Below are 18217 nucleotides of genomic sequence, written 5' to 3' on the forward strand. Positions count from 1 at the left end.
TATAAATGAAAAAAAAAGCCCTTCCTCCTGGGAAAGTTTACTGTGGTAATCACTTTTTGAGCCAGACTGCATCCGGTTCGGAAGACAAGGTGCAGCTCTGCTGTCTCAGGAGGAAAGGACAGTGTTCCTGCGCATTTCCTGGCCCAGAAGGAGTATGGCTTCAGTGGAAAAGTCTGCTGCTTTGAGCATAAAGCCTGTCCCCCTTTTGGCCAGACATCTTGCTGCTTCACAGTGGTTCTCTGCCAGGCATGACCAGGGCTTCCATGCTTTCTGGCAGAAGGCTGCTTGATGCACTAGGATCAAGGCTTTCTATAGCAAATGTCCATTTTGCTTGCAAGTTAATTGAAGAAGCAACTGGGGAGGCAGCCTGGCTCAGAGATGACCTCACACATGATGTGACTCGCTGCCTGCCAGCTCGGTGAACTGGTTGAAAGGAAGAAGTCAGAGAGTTGTGGTCAATGGGACAAAATCTAGTTGGAGGTCTGTGACTAGTGCAGTCCCTCAGGGGTCAGTACTGCGACCGGTACTATTCAGTATTTTCATCAACAAGCTGGATGAGGGAACAGAGTGTGCCCTCAGCAAGTTTGCTGAGGACACTAAACTGGGAGGAGTGGCTGACACACTGGAAGGCTGTGGTGCCATTCAGTGAGACCTAGACAGGCTGGAGAGTTGGGTGGGGAGAAACTTGATGAAATTCAACAAGGGCAAGTGTAGAGTTTTGCATTTGGGGAAGAACAACCCCATGTACCAGTACAGGTTGGGGGCTGACCTGCTGGAGAGCAGTGTAGGAGAAAGGGACCTGGGGGTCCTGGTGGACAGGAGGATGACCATGAGCCAGTAATGTGACCTTGTGGCCAAGAAGGCCAATGGCATCCTGGGGTGCATTAGAAAGGGTGTCGTTAGTAGGTCAAGGGAGGTTCTCATCCCCCTCTATTCTGCCTTGGTGAGGCCCCACATAGAATATTGTGTCCAGTTCTGGTCCCCTCAGTTCAAAAAGGACAGGGAAGTGCTTGAAAGAGTCCAGCACAGAGCCACAAAGATGATTAAGGGAGTGGAACATCTCCCTTGTGAGGAAAGGCTGAGGGAGCTGGGTCTCTTTAGCTTGGAGGAGACTGAGGGGCGACCTCATCAATGTTTACAAATATGTTAAGGGCGAGTGTCTGGAGGATGGAGCCAGGCTTTTTTCACTGATGTCCAGTGACAGGACAAGGGGCAATGGGTACAAATTGGAACATAGGAGGTTCCACGTAAAGATCAGAAAAAACTTCTTTACTGTGAGAGTGACAGAGCACTGGAACAGGCTGCCCAGAGAGGTTTGTGGAGTCTCCTTTGCTGGAGACATTCAAAACCCGCCTGGACACGTTGTGATGTTGAGTACATCACTGTGTGATGTACTCAAGGTGATCCTGCTCTAGCAGGGGGGTTGGACTAGATGATCTTTCGAGGTCCTTTCCCACCCCTAAGATTCTGTGATTCTGTGATTCTGTTATTTGGTGTACCGCCAGGCCACTCCAGCTCCAAAGGGTCCCCAGGCAGGACAGGGGGCAGCTGTACCTCTGAGGAATGAGCTTGGGAAGGCCGTTGCAGGGAAACTTTGGGGCTGGAGCCTTTGCTAGGCAAGCTGCTGTGAAGCCAGGCTTCCAGAGACACTGTGCGGCTCAGGGGACACAGGGATCCACTTATCTCGACTGAGAACAAAGCCACATCTAAACTGATCTTGTTTTATTTCCCCTAGGAAAAAAAGTTATCCCACTGATGCTAGGCATCAATAAGGACACTAATTATGCCAATCTAGGAATGGGGGTGCAACATTCATACCTCTCTTCTCTAAGCTTAGTCTAGTCCAATGCCTGCAATACTTTCTATCAGTTACTTCTATCATCCTTATTAATTACCCAGAGATTTTTTTATTTGGGATAGGTTCAGTGATTCCTCTGGTAAAGCAAGCCAAGATAATTTGTATTTGACAACAAGTTTCTGAATAACTGGAGATGAACTGGAGATGTATTCAGATTGTGAGATGGGCAGATAATTTAAATAAATCTTATTTTACTAGGCTTAATGCTCTGCTGGCAGTCCTGACATAGCTTGTGGAAAGCAGTTTACATTTCCTGTAAATGAGAGATTTGCTGATAGTGATTTTTTTAATTGCAAGAATTTTAATCTACATAGTATATGAGATTTACTGAAAACAAAATAAATCATAAGCCACGTAGGTCTTGTCTGCATATCCTGGTGGCAGGCCTGAGTATAGTGTAAACAACACGACCAGAGCAGCTGGTTTCCATCAAATGGCATCATGATGGCATAAAGGAAGGTAACCTGGGCCCTGATGGCTCTTTTGTTTATGCTCTGCAGATCAGCTGATGTAATTTTCTCTGATGGATCCCTTTCCCTCTCTGTAGTGTCCTGGGGAGCTGCACTGCTTCCTATTCATGCCACACTTGACGAATAGCTAAGTGAATAGAAATGCGCCACCCAAAAAGGCAGAGGTTCTGCTTTTCCATTAATATTCCTGTGTGTCCTTTTGGTGAGTTTTAGGGGTGAAAAATCATCAAGTCTGTAATCTGTTACCTATTAAGTAGTTGTTACCTTACAGACTTGGCAATGTTGATGTGAAGTTTTGTGATTCAATTGGTTTTGCAAAATAATGCCACTTGTCTGCTGGAAATCAGACTAAGACTGTATACATCTCGTTTTATAGACCAGTGCCTATGTGTCAATGGCAACATCTTTTGTTCAGTGACCTGGAACCTGATTTGTAAATGCATTTGTCTGGTTTTATGTTCATGTGCATCCTTTGTGGTCTTTAGTATACTAGCGCCAATATGAAACACTTCATGAAACAAGAACCTAGATTAGATTTGGGCTCGTGTAAATATTTTACTTAATGTATCCTAAGTTATTTCTTCCAGATAACTACATTTTCTTCCTTGTCCAATATAAAAACTTGCCAAGTGCCTCACACTCTGGTGCTCTGACACCAGATTACTGTATCTTTAACTCTCCAACAGAAACATTTGTGTGCAATAGTGCTTTTGTGCACATTTGAAAATTGCGTTGTGAAGTAAATACACTGTTTAGTCATTACTAGAATCTATGAAGTAACAAGGTAACAAAAAAATTAAATTATTAAACAATTCTATTTAAGAGCCAAATCCACATCTCATAAAAATTTATGAGAAAAAAATTGTATGACAAAAAGCTCATATGTAATGATAAACTATAATGTTGACATAAAAGAAAGAGAGAAGCTTCTCCTCTTTCCTAAAAGAAACACTAACAATTTCTGGAAGTCAAATCATGGATAGCCTTTGGTAAGTTTACTCTTCTCCAACATCTGCAAAAAAATTTCTGTAAATTCTTCCCTCTCCACTGATTTCTTGAAACCACACTGGAAACAATGTTTAGGTATGTTGTCAGGTCATTTTTCTGTGGCTAAATAATTATAATTTTTTAGAATCAGGAAACTGCTAAAATGTGAATTATTTTTTAAACTACATTACCACCAAGGATAAGGTTAAATACAGATGTTGTAAGTATCATTTATAATGAATGGTACTGCAAAAAGAACAAAACTTTGAGTGTCGCCTTGACTGGTTGGTCATATTCTCTATTTTTCAATATGAAAAAAATGAGAAAATGCAGTGCATAAGTGTTCAGTGTGTTGTGGGCAGCAGCTTTCAATCTAATTGCATGAAGAATTATATGTAAAAGTTCCTACACAACACATCTGTCAGAAGTGTCATCCTCACTGCATAGCTGAGGGCAGGGAGATTATAACAACCATCTTGTGCCTTGACCAAGCTCTTTCTTTTTCCTTGGCTTCTGGATCAAAAGAAGTAAAAATTCTAGATTAGACATACAGTGTATTGCCTGCTTTTGTGAATAATCCAGGTCAGTTTAAAATGTATTCTATGATTTATTCATGTTCTGTACGTCCTCAGATGTTACCTACAAAGCCATTGCAAGGAAAAGAGCTGTGGGCCCCTGTGCACTTGTCAGATGGTGAGGAAGTCTGTGGTGGGCAGAGCTCAGAGTTGGCTCTGGTCCCCTTGTGGTGCCAGGCTGTGCGCACAGTGGTCGGGTACACACAACGTTTGGGATGTGGTCTGTGAATTACTATTTTAAGTAAACTGGGAGCTTCAGCTGGGAAAGGGTTTGCAGTTTCTCTAGAGAGGATGCTAATTAAGACAGAGAAAAACATTTTCTGCTGAAGTCTGTACGTGATATAAAACCTGGTGGAATAGTAAATGAATGCAACTCCTTAGAGCTGTGCCTGAACAAAGAGCCTGTGCTGGCTTCTAAGGATCCAGTCAGACAGAGACTGTGGACACCCTTCTCAAGAGAGGTTATAAAAAAACAGGGGACTCTGGTCCAGGTAACACTCTGCTTTCTAGACTGTTGACTGTGTCTTCTTTCTGCAGGCTACAAAGTTGCATCTAAATACAAATCCCTCAGAGCAGTTACATTTTTCAGCACTACCTGAAAACAAGCATCCCAACTTGCTCTCCTATGCGGAACACTGTACGCTTCCCAAATAAACACCAGCTGGGTTACTGGAACTTTGCTGTCAGGAAGGTTTTCATTGGTGTGCGCTGAAAATCTGGACCCTGACACACCTATACTCTGTTTTATAGCAGGGAGCTGGGAACACTGACATTCACTCAGCGTGTTTCCTCTGTGCCGAATTCCTCTATGTTGAATGACTAACAGGAGACCAAGGAACAGTGTGAAGATATCTTTTCATTGCTAGTGCTCAGATTTTCCATTCATTGCCAAGACACAGCATCCATTTCTAGCAGTAAATGTCATGCACACAATAGCTCTGCTGTCTGTGTGAAAACCTAGCTTAACTAGAGGAGGAGGAATAAAAGATCTGAGCACATCCTCTGTGTGCAAAACAGTCCAAAATACGTCTCATACTGGCAATTCAAAATAGATTGATTAGACAGGGTCACATCCTAAGGCTGCATTACCTGCCTGAATCAAATGTTCCAAAGGTTTAGATTGTGTATCAGGAACAATTTCTTCCCCGAAAGGCCTGTCAGGCACTGGAACAGGCTGCCCAGGGCAGTGGTGGAGTCACCATCCCTGGAGGGATTTAAAAGTGTAGATGTGATGCTGGGGGATGTGAATTAGTGATGGCCTTGGCAGTGCTGGGTTAATGCTTGGGCTTGATTATCTCAAAGGCCTTTTTTGCAACCAAAATGATTCTATGCTTATGGTACTTACTTGGCCCAAAAAAGGCAGCATTTAAAGGAAGGTTTGCAGACTACTGATCTGACTACACATGGTCTTCGCCTGGGTGAACATTAGGAGATACTGGGGCTGCCTTTATCCAGCTTGGAGCAGACAAAATTCCAGAGGTCATGTTTAAGCAAGCAGGAGATATGAGGGACAGTAAGGGAAGATGGAATAGGACAAAAGAAAGCAGAGCCAGCAGTGTCTCAGTGCAAGGCAGCCTTAAGAACAAACAGTAGGGAATGTGTTTGAGGTCAGTCTGAACCCAAATCAAAATCTGAATCTTCTGCCTGGTACTTAGACCTTCGCTGCATAGCCTGTAAATTGATTTAGAAGCGGTAGAATTCCTCAGTGCAGAAGTGTTTCATGCATATGAGAATATTTCTCCAGCTTTTTATAGTAAGGCAGACATAAAATCTGATTAGAAAAATAATATAGTGTGCAATGAATAAGTGATATGCTCTGACATTTGGTGGCATTTGTGAGAGATAAGTCTATTTCTAGTGCAGTGTAGGCTTAAATAGCCAAGTGGTGTTTATAGGAGATGGGCTTCTGCATTCCTTTTCAGTTTGCTAATATGTACTAGTCTACTGAATAAGCCAGCCCTGCACTGGGTAAACATGTGGGAGTCTGTTCATCTATAGGATGGTGTAAATAAACCATTGTACCTTCACTGGAGATCTAAGCATACATCATGTCTTAAATTGCAACAAAATCAAACAGTTTTTAAACTAATTGAATACGCTCCTTGGATACAGTCTCAGCCTCTATGCTTTAGTTTACCTAGTTGAAACTTGAATTAAAAATAATCCATAGCTGAAAAATGTTTGTGATGGACACTGCAAAATTCCAGCAAGGTGGTTATGAAGCATAGTTTATTTTTGTAAATCACTTTAGGATCTTAAATGTGTTTAAACCATAAATGCTATTATTTGTTTTACTGCTCTTCAGCCCTTTCAGTGTTGCATCATTACATTAGGAAATGGGGATGTGTAATTTTGACAGGATTACCATGGAAAACTTTGTTATGCACAGTCCTCCAGCTGGAGCACAGAAACATGAGTTTACTTGAACTGGTAAATATACTAGAGAGATGTGGATACTGAGCTGTGTAGTGCCACTACCAAGCAGGAGAGGTGGGGAAAAAATCATCTTTATGACTGAACTGACATTCAGTCACTGAGAAAAAAAAAAAAAAAGCTAAGACAATGGGGCAAATGTTAATGATTCTTCCTCTTCAAGGTAATTTTCACTTGTTACAAAGTGATTCTAAATCCAAAGTATTTTGTGAGATTGTGAGAAAGATTTAAATTTGAATATATAAAAAATATATTTGAATATATTGCTTTCAGTTTTACAGGGCTTCTCTTTCTCTACAGTGACCTGAACAACCCGCTAAAAACATTGGAACTTTTCTGGATGGAGTTGGTGCAGCATGAGAAGGTACCAGATTTTATTCAGAATCCTGCTTTCAGTCTCCAAAAATTAAAATTCTGTCTAGCTGGAGAAAGTGCTCAGCCAAAAGTTCCTGATCCTTTCTTCTTGGATCTTGCTTGGGTAGTAGCTAAGTGAAATGCTTCATTCAAAGAATCATGTTAGCTGGGCTTATTGCTGTGATCGGTTAATGAAGCCAGATAGAAGCATGCAGAGAGCCACATCATGATTTTTACTTGTAGCATCTAGGTCTTGAGAAAGAAAATGTTAACATGTGGTACTGTCTTGCCACTTGGAAATACTTAATTGTGCTTGAACACTGTTTCACTAGGGAGGGCAACTCGACAGTGGAATTGCAAACCTTCCTAATGGAAACAAGGGCAGATCACGAACAAGGTAACTAAAGTAGCTGCTTGATTGATTATATTAATGCCCAGAAGGGAATATGTCCATTATATTTTTCCTGTGGGTTTCTTTCTCTCATTTAACAATGATCCATATACAAAGAAGGGTAAGGACAATGCAAATTGAAGGAAGGAAATAATTTTCTCTAAGCAATGACCTTTTGCTTTCAGACTAGCAGGGATTGTTTTCCCTCTCTCTTAGAAGCCCATATGTATAGCCAGAGAGCAGGGTTGGCTGCTTGGTTTGAATTTCTCTTTGTCTGTTTACTGTGACAAAAAAGACCTCAGCTTGTAAGCAAATTGCAAAGCATTAAGCAAGGATGTATTTTGAAGGACAGGAACAGCTGAGCCTTCTGGAGGCTCTACAGTTTGTTGATTAGTGTAGTCTCCAGGATGATTTTGCTTACAGTTATATGTATGTCATTTATCTGCATATCCCATTTTATAAGTTATTCCGAAGAGGAATTGGTATAATGCTACTTCCCAAACTTCACTCTCCCACTCTCCAAGATGAAGAATTGTCTCTCCAAAACTGCATGTTATCAGATCTTTCTTTTCATCCTCTTTCTCTCCTCTTTTTCTCTCCTTTCTCTTTTCCCCTTTTCTCCTTCCTTCCTTCCTTCCTTCCTTCCTTCCTTCCTTCCTTCCTTCCTTCCTTCCTTCCTTCCTTCCTTCCTTCCTTCCTTCCTTCCTTCCTTCCTTCCTTCCTTCCTTCCTTCCTTCCTTCCTTCCTTCCTTCCTTCCTTCCTTCCTTCCTTCCTTCCTTCCTTCCTTCCTTCCTTCCTTCCTTCCTTCCTTCCTTCCTTCCTTCCTTCCTTCCTTCCTTCCTTCCTTCCTTCCTTCCTTCCTTCCTTCCTCTTCATCTCTCACTTTTTGCCTTCTTTTGTTTTCTCCCCTTATGAGTTTTCTGTCTCATTCTGTCTCTCTTTCTCTCCCTTATTCGTTCTCTCATTCTGTTTGTTTTATTTTCTTTCTGAAAGTCACTGCATTCTTATGGAGGGGATAAACAACCTTTATATTTTGTTTACTAATTTCTGAAACATTTTGTATGAAGAGAGCTCATGATCTAAATGAATATCTTGCTGGTGGTTCTTTTTACACTTATGCGAGTTTAGCAAATCAGTCATTAGCTTAATTTGGAACAGGATTGGTCTCCCAAGATAGATTTCAGTTCTGACTGCCCAGTTTGCGTGAAAGTAAGCAAGAAAACAAAGACTCATCAATCTACTTATTTGTCTGCCTAAAAATTTTACATCAAAGAAAACTTGAATGGTTGAAGAGTTTCTGAGGAGAACATGAAAATTCTAAAAACTGATACTGACACATTTCTGAAAAGACATTCTTTCGTGGGACTGACACATGTTCCTTTGTAGCATCCAGAAAATTGTATTTGACTGTTGCTATTTAGTGAGAACTAACAGTGCACTTCATGCTGTTCAAGAGGCAAATGAAAATTCAGGGCCTCCTACTAGGAGCCTGTTTCTTATTTCTGAAAAGCTAACTATGCTTTAATTGTGGTCTGGAAGTTGATGTTATTTCAGAATTGTCTTCTTAATTCCCAACATTCCTAGTCTGCAGATGTGGAAAATTCCCCTCTTTACTATACGGCTCATGACTCTTCACTACCATCTGCTATAAGGGTTCAAAATCTGTTACGAGTTCGCTGCTAATTTCAACTTCCTAACCTTATTTTGGAGGGGGGAGTGGAACCCAACCCACAACAGAAAACAACCCTGCTATATAGCTACTAAACAACTTGCCCTGCTGTAATAAACAGCTTCTTTCAGAGACATCAGTCGATTCTTCTGCTTAGGTCAGCCAAGAGGAATTGTCTTTTCTTGGGTACATCCTATACCCATCTCTTCTTTCCAAGGGAAAACAGTTTTCACCAGGCAAGCTGATACTCTGCCTGCCAGAAAAAACTGTGGTGTTTGAAAAAATAAAGCTGTCTTTAATAACATCCTCCTTTCTAGTACAACTGTCCTTTCTCTACTAGCCAGCTATGTAGTATTAACGTGTTAAGAAAACCATTATTTTAAAATATTATGAAAACAGTAATTTTATAAAAAGTGCATTAATTTTAAATTTTACCCATTTGTTGTTACTTTTCCTAATAGCTGTGCACAGTATAGAAGTAATTGGCGTTTGGATTCTTCTTGTGTTTTTTTTAAAGGTATTTAATTAAAATTCTATAATTGAAACTGATAGTAATAATGACACACTGGTACGGTAAAATAATTTTCTAACAAAAAGTCAGCTTACTAAATGGGTAGTAAATACATTTAGTATTGTCTGACAGGGAAGCATTAAAACTGGAGACCCTTGAACTCCTGCCCTAACTCCATTTTGGGTTGGTGTGTGCCCAGTTCTCATCATCTTTGAAATGGCCACAGCTGTTTGGAACTGATGTCTGAAAGTGCAAAGCAGAAAAAGATTGAAAGATTTTGAGGAGGTGCCTGGAAGGACAGATATTTTACACCACCTCTTTGAAAGCCTCAACAGTCACATGTATTATCATTAATAACTCTTGTGATGCATTTGCCAGTTGCTTCTGCAGATACCAGCAACCAACTAAATGAGCTGCCTACTCATTTGCAGTAGTTGAACAGGACTGAAGCATTTGGTGGTGCTTGCATCAAAGCCAAAATATGATGAAAGGATTTGTGTTGTGTGCACTCAAAGGGGGCAGACCTGCATCATGCTCATTTCTTGTCCAGAAAATACTACTTCCCGACACTGATGTGTTTACAGGGGCAGATCTCTCTCTTTTCTGTGCCAAGAAATAAGCCCAGTGAAGTCTGCCATTCTTTTGTTAAATCTCTAACAGTGTGACTGACTGTCAGATCTCAGGAAATTATATGGAGCTAGCTTTGTACTTAAAAATAGAACTGATGAGAGTGGGTGGTGGAAGAGCACATTCAGAAATATGACTTTTTGTTCTTTGCCAAACAGCCCCACTCCCACTCAGGCAGATTTTGCAAAGAGCTCACCACATGGGAGGACAAGGGCTCGGGAAAACCAGACCCCAGGTTCCTTCAAGAACGTGATCTTCTGTGAGATGCTAAACTGTATGATTAAGTTGCCCAGTTAATCGTATAATTTGTTCTATGGTCTTAATGTGATTATTCATCCTGTATATAATAATCAGAGCCAGTGCTGAGGACCAGTCAGTCAATGGGTTCCTTTTCAAGCCTTTGCAAGTGGGTTCAGAGACCCTGCAGGTGCACCAAGCAGCACTTCCCCACAGGCCAGAGCTGCAGGGAACCGAGAGCCCTTGCCCTCTTCTGCACTGAAGTAATAACTCTTGTGTCTGCTCCAACCACAGCACATCAGGGAGATTGTAAGCCCAGATTGTCCTGCTCCATATGGAAACACCACCAGGCAGGGAGGGCCTGCCATATGCACACTGTGCCGTGTTCTGTGGAAACGTTTGAAGTGGCTGAGGTCCAGGGGCAGTACAATCAGTCCCATACTGCAGTCACTACTTGGGGCAGCAAAAAGGATTTCTGTGGGAAATCCTTGCAGTTGTAGATATGGTTGATCAGGGCTGTGCCAGAAAGTCCATTTCAGTGACTGCTTGCTTTTATTTTAAATGAGTAAGTCTTTAGCAAATTAGTCTCTTACCATATGGTCCAGTTTGAGTACCTACATATATATTTCATGTAAAATTATATTTGAAAATCGTGTGAATGATTATGCTAAAAAACCCAGTGGGGGAAAATTAGAGACTTAATTAGATAAAGGAATATATTTCACAGGCTTTCAAACTACATAGTGGGATCTGTTGGATCCAACTTGGCTCACAAATTGACTTGCTAGCCCAGTTGAAGTTACTATATTTACTAACTTATCTGCCTTTTTACAAAGGAGGAACTAAACTGACAACATTTTCTTTTTCATCTGTGTTCATTCAAATTTGAATTTGCAATAGGTGATGTTTTGTTTGTGATGGTGAACTTCAACAGGCTTATCTGAGGGAAACAATGTTGACAATCCATCTGAATTTTAGGCATTTTTTGTGCTTTAGAACTGATGTGGAAATCTTGCAAGCTTTGTTCTGGACATTGAGTGTGGCTCATGATGACATGATGAAAAAAACCCCCATTTTTTCTAGTGATATTTTAAATGGTTCTGTAGAGGCAGTTTTGGCAATTAAAGCATGACACAGCAAAGAGAAGTATAAAGTCAAGTAAAATGGTTGGTAGTTTTTCTTTTACACATCTTAGGTTTCTTATCTCAGTGCAAGGGAGACTGGTTTGCTTAAAATGAAATGTAAAAGCTCAAGGATATATAGCATTGAGTAGATATTATTTTTTTATTATGTTACTCTTAAACTTACATGTTCTTGCCCGTTGGTAACATCTAAAAGCAGTAACATATAAAAGCAGCAAATGCAGTTTTGAAATATGTCATTCAATTTATAATTTTTTTAATTAGTTTTTGAGTTCTACCCTTAATACATTGCAAAATACATGGCTTTCTTGTGGTTTTAATCCAAATTCGGTGAGCTTATCCTTGTAGCAATTATCTTCAAACACAGAAGTGAAAGTCACTGGACTTGGTAGAGTTTGGTTCATGGTTGGACTTGATAGTTTTAAAGGTCTTTTCCAACCAGAAGAAAAAATATACTGAAATTATATTCTGTGATTCTGCATAATATTTCCATGTATTTAAAGATACTTTATTACATCCCTTTGCTTCTTTTTCATTTTTCTGTTCTAACTTTTAACCACAGTGGCTGTGCTAAGTAAAGATCTTGTAATGGTGACTGCTGGGGATGCATTCCAGTGGAGCCAATGTTGTGAAAAGCTCACGTAATGTAAGCTCAGTGGTGTCTTCCAGCAAGGACTTCCATGAATGAACTGACTTCACAGAGCATTCGCTGGAGTATTTTGCAGTTTTGTGTGTGGCTGCCTCTTGCACTTTCTTCAAGCCTATCAGCTGCTATCCTTTTAGCTTCCTGTACTGCTTGTCATATCCTGTATCAGTATTTTTTTGTTCTTTGCAATTTTCACATTGGGAACAAATACATAATGTTGTTTTGTAAGAATGCAGCCAGTTCCCAATTTTTAGATAGGTTATTTATCTCTTCCCATTAGTGTATTTTGTTAGGGTGGTTAAAGCTACTTACCTTGTGAATGGATGGCAATCAGTCTTCCTTCAGAAGCTAGTGGGACATTCCCATGTTCTGGATGGAATTTCTGGCTCAAAAGATAGTAAAGCAGAGAACTAAATTGTCGAAGTATAGAGCACGTTTGTACCTTACAGTCCTGTGTCAGCCAGAAAATTGGAATTACGATTCTTCAATTTAATTTTAGTTGATTTAACCAGCTATTCTTATTTGAGATATCAGAATGGTATACTGGTGCACTACATAATGTACAATTCTTAAACCACTAAATTAGCGGGACAGTCCCCAACAATTTAAGCAGCAATACTTTTAGGTTTCTTTTATTTAGGTACATTTGAAGTGATGTGCTCATTTAGAAACTCAGTTTCTTCTTGTTTTCTCAATGACCAAAGATCAGATTGCACATTTATTAAAAAGCCTCCCCTATCAGTTTGGTCACTCAAGCAATGTGTTAAAAGTGGGATACTAGAAAATGATCTTAGAACCAAGTCAGAATCGCCAAGTTACTTTTAATAAACACTGTTGTCTGTGTTAATTTTAAGTCAACAGCAAAACAGTCTGAGGATGCTGTGATGGATTCATATGTATGTCATACACTAATCCTGAGGTCCTGTGAAACAAATCTGGTGGGTACTTTGGTCAGTACAAACTAGTACAGTCCCCTCCTTGCAGTTTAGTCATTTTCTACTGTATTGAGCAAACTGGTTTTGTCTAAAAAAGTCTATGCTAATATATATTAGTTTAATATGAGAATGTTATTTAAAAGACTGAAGGAGATGATGCACAAAATATAAGCAAACTGCTTTTGCAGTCTCAGGGGTAACAAAACCAGAGAGTGTTTTGAAAAGCTGCCTGTCCCGCACACTGGGGAGCTCCCAGCAGTGCCATGAACCTTCGGCTGCTGCCCCTCGTGCATTGTACCAGGAGCAGGCTGCTTCTGAGACATCCTTATGGGGCGTGCTGAGCGGGTTGAAAAGTGTCCTTTAAAACTGGATTTTATTCTACCAGCACAGAATATCCTGTCATTTTAGGCATGGACCTCTCTCTGCTGCAAGAAAACCAAATCTTTTAATACTGATATATTATTATAGCATATAGCAGTGAATTATTGTAGAATCGATGTCAGTGATTTTTGTAGAATAAAAGTCAGTGGAGAAAAAAATAGGGTGGGGAGCTTCATGAAGTTAATTGTATATTTATAGTTAAAGCATGAAACAAATTTTTCCATCCGACTTTTACATATGGGTATATGACAACACTGAGCTTACTAAACTGAGCACTGGCATAACTCCATTGACTTTACTGAAATTTCATCCCTTTGCAGCAATACTGGATTTGGCTCAAACACAAGTGACCAGATAATTTTCTGACTGGTAATGTTCATAGGTTGCACTTCTGACTTGGAGTGAACAAACGACATATTTCAGGCTCTCAGCAGATAATGATGGCAATTTGAAAGAAATTTACATTTCCAAATATTCACACAATGTTGTATTGCTGGCTGGCTGTGCTCCAGTGTGTTTGGCCTTCCTGTACACAATCACTTACAGTTTTAAATTCTGTATTTCTCAAAAGGTATAGAATTTGGTGTGGATGTTTGTTGCCAAAGGAAAGCAAGATCTATTCCTTTCTGTGCCAAGGTATATATGGAGTAGGGGACCTCATTTTCTTCAGCTGTTTCAGCATCATAACAGACATAGAATATCACCAAGAGGCATCAGTCCTCTCTTTCAAGAGGATTTAGAGCTTCCTATCTCTTTCTGCCTTAGACCTACTGAAAAAAAAAAAAAAAAAAAAAAAAAGGATGGATGCTCCTAAAATCAGATCATTTGTTTATAGAAATTGAAGGTGACTCAAACAGGCTTAAGAACAAGAGAACTGGAGAGACTGTAAAAAAGTAATGCAACATGAGTAGGAGAAACAATTTTGTTACAATATTTTTTGTCAACCTGTTATGTCCGGAAAGGAAGTGGTTTGCTGCTCCCATACAGTCTGGCTCTTAAGTGTGTTAAGAGCCAACCCTGGACACTTTGGAGAAGGCCTGCCTGCAGCCCATAGGTTTTTACATATACTCTCCATCTCTTCCAAGTAATTTGTATTTCCCCTTCCTGGAAGGGGACGGTGAAAAGGGAAGGTAAAACAGCAGAATTAAAACTTTTCACCTTGAGAAAAACCGCATCAGGGAAATTTTTTATTATATTCACAAATTACTGGTTCAGTGTCACTGGGTCCCACCCTCTGCATTTGTTTTTCTTCCTGTGGTATCACAGTTGATGACACAGACTTGATTCAAATATCTGTGACTTACTTTAAAATCACATGACCAACAAAAAGTGTTTGTCTCGCCCACCAGTAATGAACCACATAAAATCCCTGACTTCCAAGAGTCTTCTAGCAATTATGTAAATGAAAACATTTTCAGACTAAGATTCTTAGGTGAAAATCTGATTCTGAAACCTGGAACATTAAGAAGAATTTAAAATTTCAGGAGGCTGTTAATAAACCATAGCTATGGTAACAAGCTGCTTGGCTTTATTCTCTCTTTATGGTACAAGCTGTTACCTGAAAGTGCAGGGCAAAGCAGATTCAAATGACTGTAAATTTGTGTTCCTTTTTGAAGGACATGCACTCGTATTTGCTTTTAAAAAAAACAGGAATAAAAACCATTGTATACCCTGTGTTATTTAATGATGCCTGCTTTGCAGATATTAGGTGACAGTGCATTGTTAATGCTGTGCAGTGCACTCAGTGTACTTTTAGTGGAACATTTCAGTCTTTTGTAAGCCAACCTGCCCCTACCAGCAGGGATGCAGTTTATTAGGTAAGCTAATCTGTTCTTAATTATAGTACCACCCAACAGAGTTTAATGTCTTGCTTTGTATCATACATAGTTATTTTTTGCAAAACAGGAAGAATTGCTCTAAGGCTTCTTAAAGGCTGCTTAGACTTTGCTAGGACACAGTGTTCGACTGAAAAACTTGTGGGTGGAGGAAAAGGATTTCTGTGCTTAGTTAAGCAACTCAGAAACTGAAAATCTGTGATTTTAATTTCAAAGTAATTTACAATATAGGTGTGCTTGCAGAAATGGCACTGTTGCTTTTTGATAGAATGCATATGTGCTTGATGTCTTAAAGATAGGGAAAATAGCCTGCACTCTTTTAGAGCAATGCTTAACTATTTAGTGTTCAGGTTTTTTTAGTAATCTTTTAATTCTATTAAATGTGAAAGCAATTGTCTAGAATACATACTGAACACATTTCTGGCTCTAATCCAAGAAAAATGCTGCTTTCAGAGGTTATGCTTCAGCTGAACTCCATTTAGAGCATTATGTTTTTACTCAGGGAGAAAAGAAAGAGATGTGATTTCTGCACCTGGAAACAGATCACAAACCCTTGGGTAAGATGTGCTGCAATTGACCTTAATGAGACAGCATCTGCCTAGTACCAATGCTTAAGCTGCTACTTTCTATTGTTACTTTTCTTTGTTGATTCTGCCAAGAGGGTGGTGTTTGTGTTAGAAGAAAGAGGCGGGGAGAAGGCTTCTCAGACAGTAAGAACTTGAGTCCATTCATTGACTGGAGCATCACATTTCACAATTATTATCTGGGGATGTAAGCTGTTTCCACTTACTGTTGATCCATGTGGAAGGTTACACGATCTTTCCCTCATACCATGCTGCCATTTTCTGTGAATATCGAGACCTTTATACCCCTCTTGAGTGGGGCAGTGCAGGAAGACAGATTGCCACGCTGCTCCCAGTTCTTACCAGCCAGATGTAAGAGGTGATAAATGCAAGTCATCTTAGTGTAGGTAGCCTCCATTAGGTGCAGAGGGACAAATACCCACAGAATGGTAAGTGCCAGTACTACCTACCACCTCTGCACAGTTGGGCCTTATAGGTGGGACAACAGAGACTTGTTAAGAAGAGGGGTTTGGGATATCCTTAGGGCCTGGGGCCCTTCATGCATTGCTGAGTTGAGATCCATGTGAAAGCAGGGGCTTGCTTCAGCAGCAGGAAATAGCACAAACTCATCTCTGCAGGATGTCCAAGCCAAGTTAGAGCACTTTTCCAAGAGGTTTTTGAAAATCTAAAACAAATATTGCTTCCCATCTAGAACTGTGTACATAAGCAGATTGCAGATGTAAAATATTGCTGGATAGTGAATAAAGCTTTAACAAGCTATATTTATTTATAGAGTAAAACTAGTAGCTTCAGTTTGGCCCAGTTTCCAGATACACTGAGGTTATTTGTAGTGAAAAAGCTGTACTGATTACATTCAGTTTCTGTAAAAATAACTTAAAAGCCAATCAAAAGGATGAACATGTCTCAGGTTCTGTTATCTGACTGCTTCAATTTCAGCATGTTGTTTGGTATTTTTTGTCTTTCTGCTCTGAGCAGTAGCACTGTCAAAGGACACATGTCCCAGAGGGGACACCTTGGAAGACAGAGCGTTGCTGAGTCAACCTCCCCCACAAGCAGCATTATCAAAGGTGATTCAGCGAGGCTACCTGGTGGTTTTCTGCCACTCTCATCTTGGCCTTCTATCTGTTCTTTCACCCTGTGGTAATAGTTCATGAATAGACAGGAGGTAAACAGGAAACTGTAAAGCTTCCATGAACAGCAATGTCAAGGTACATAAAAACACTGCAGTGGCATTTATTAGGAGATGGAAGAACTGTTAGAACACATTTTCCAGGCATGCAGCTTCCTGGGGTCATGATATGCCTCTGGATTCTTGGCAGCTGCATTACAGGACAGCATCACAAACTCCAGAGATCAGCAGCGATGAGGTAATTTTTCTCACCTGCTGCTAGATGCTTTCCTAGCTTCCAAAAGCCTGTGTTTCTACAACTCTACCTACAAAATGCCTAGTGACAGTTATACTCCATAGTTAAAACAAGCTGGTGAGGAATGCACATTGCGTCAGGTCTTCAGTCAGTATGTAAGGGTTTTATATGGGTAAGAAAGAAGATGAAATACCAATATGCAGCATTTCTACATGTTCATACCAATACTTCTGAGGCCTCCCTTGTACTGAATACATTATGAATACCTAGCTAGGCATAAATAAAATATGACCTGTGTGGAAATACAACATATAACTTTCCAAAGAGATAAAAGCTATTCTGTGATCATCAGCTACTAATTAAAAATGCATTGGGTCAGCAGGAAGTGTTTGAACACAGATTTCATTTATTGATTGCGAATGTTTCCTCATGAATACAGAGCTGTTCCCTGTGTCACCTCACCTCCCTAAGCTGTCACGCCCGTCATACTCTGCAACGCTGTCTAAAGCCTTGCTTTTCTGGTCTCAGTTGATAGGGGCTTTTTGCGATGTTGGGGGGTTTACCCTAAAGTTTGAAGCTGTCCAAGTTATTTTCCCCTTCTCTTTATGTTTTTGCCTGACAATATGGATTGCTGATCAAGTCTGGGCACACTAGTCCAGAAGCTAAGTTTACAACGGGGACCACTGGGCTGCAGTTGCCCACAACAGAAAGGATGCTACTGCAGAATTATCTCTTGAAGTATCTGGAGCAAACTCAAGAGCAGCTTGCGGGGTGGGGGGGTGGAGGAAGCCTCTTACTGGGTTTCAATTATTGCTGACAGGAGCATTTTGTTTCCAGTCTTGTGGTTTAAACTTTATAACGAGACTGAGGATCTCCTGGTGGAACCGCTAATTAAAATGAACGTTATGATTCTTCTTTCCTTCCACCTTGCTTCCTTACTAAAACAGAGACAAGGAGAGGAAAAACTGTCGTTTCACTATAAACTCTTTAAGTCTGCGTGTACCAGCCTTGGGTACGTCCAATGCCATTCTGGAGCGAGGCGTCTCTCTTCTCTTTACCAATTACCTTTACACCCCATGAAGAGCTTTCAGCCAGACGCTCTCCCCGACGGCCGCAGCCCGCGACCCGCCGCTCTGCCCCGCAGCCCGAGACCCGCCGCCGCGCACCGGCCGCTGGGCGGGCGGGCAGCGCGGGGCCCGCCGGGGGCCTCCTCCCCG

The sequence above is a fragment of the Apus apus genome, chromosome 3, assembly GCF_020740795.1.
Source record: "Apus apus isolate bApuApu2 chromosome 3, bApuApu2.pri.cur, whole genome shotgun sequence".
NCBI lineage: Eukaryota > Metazoa > Chordata > Aves > Apodiformes > Apodidae > Apus > Apus apus.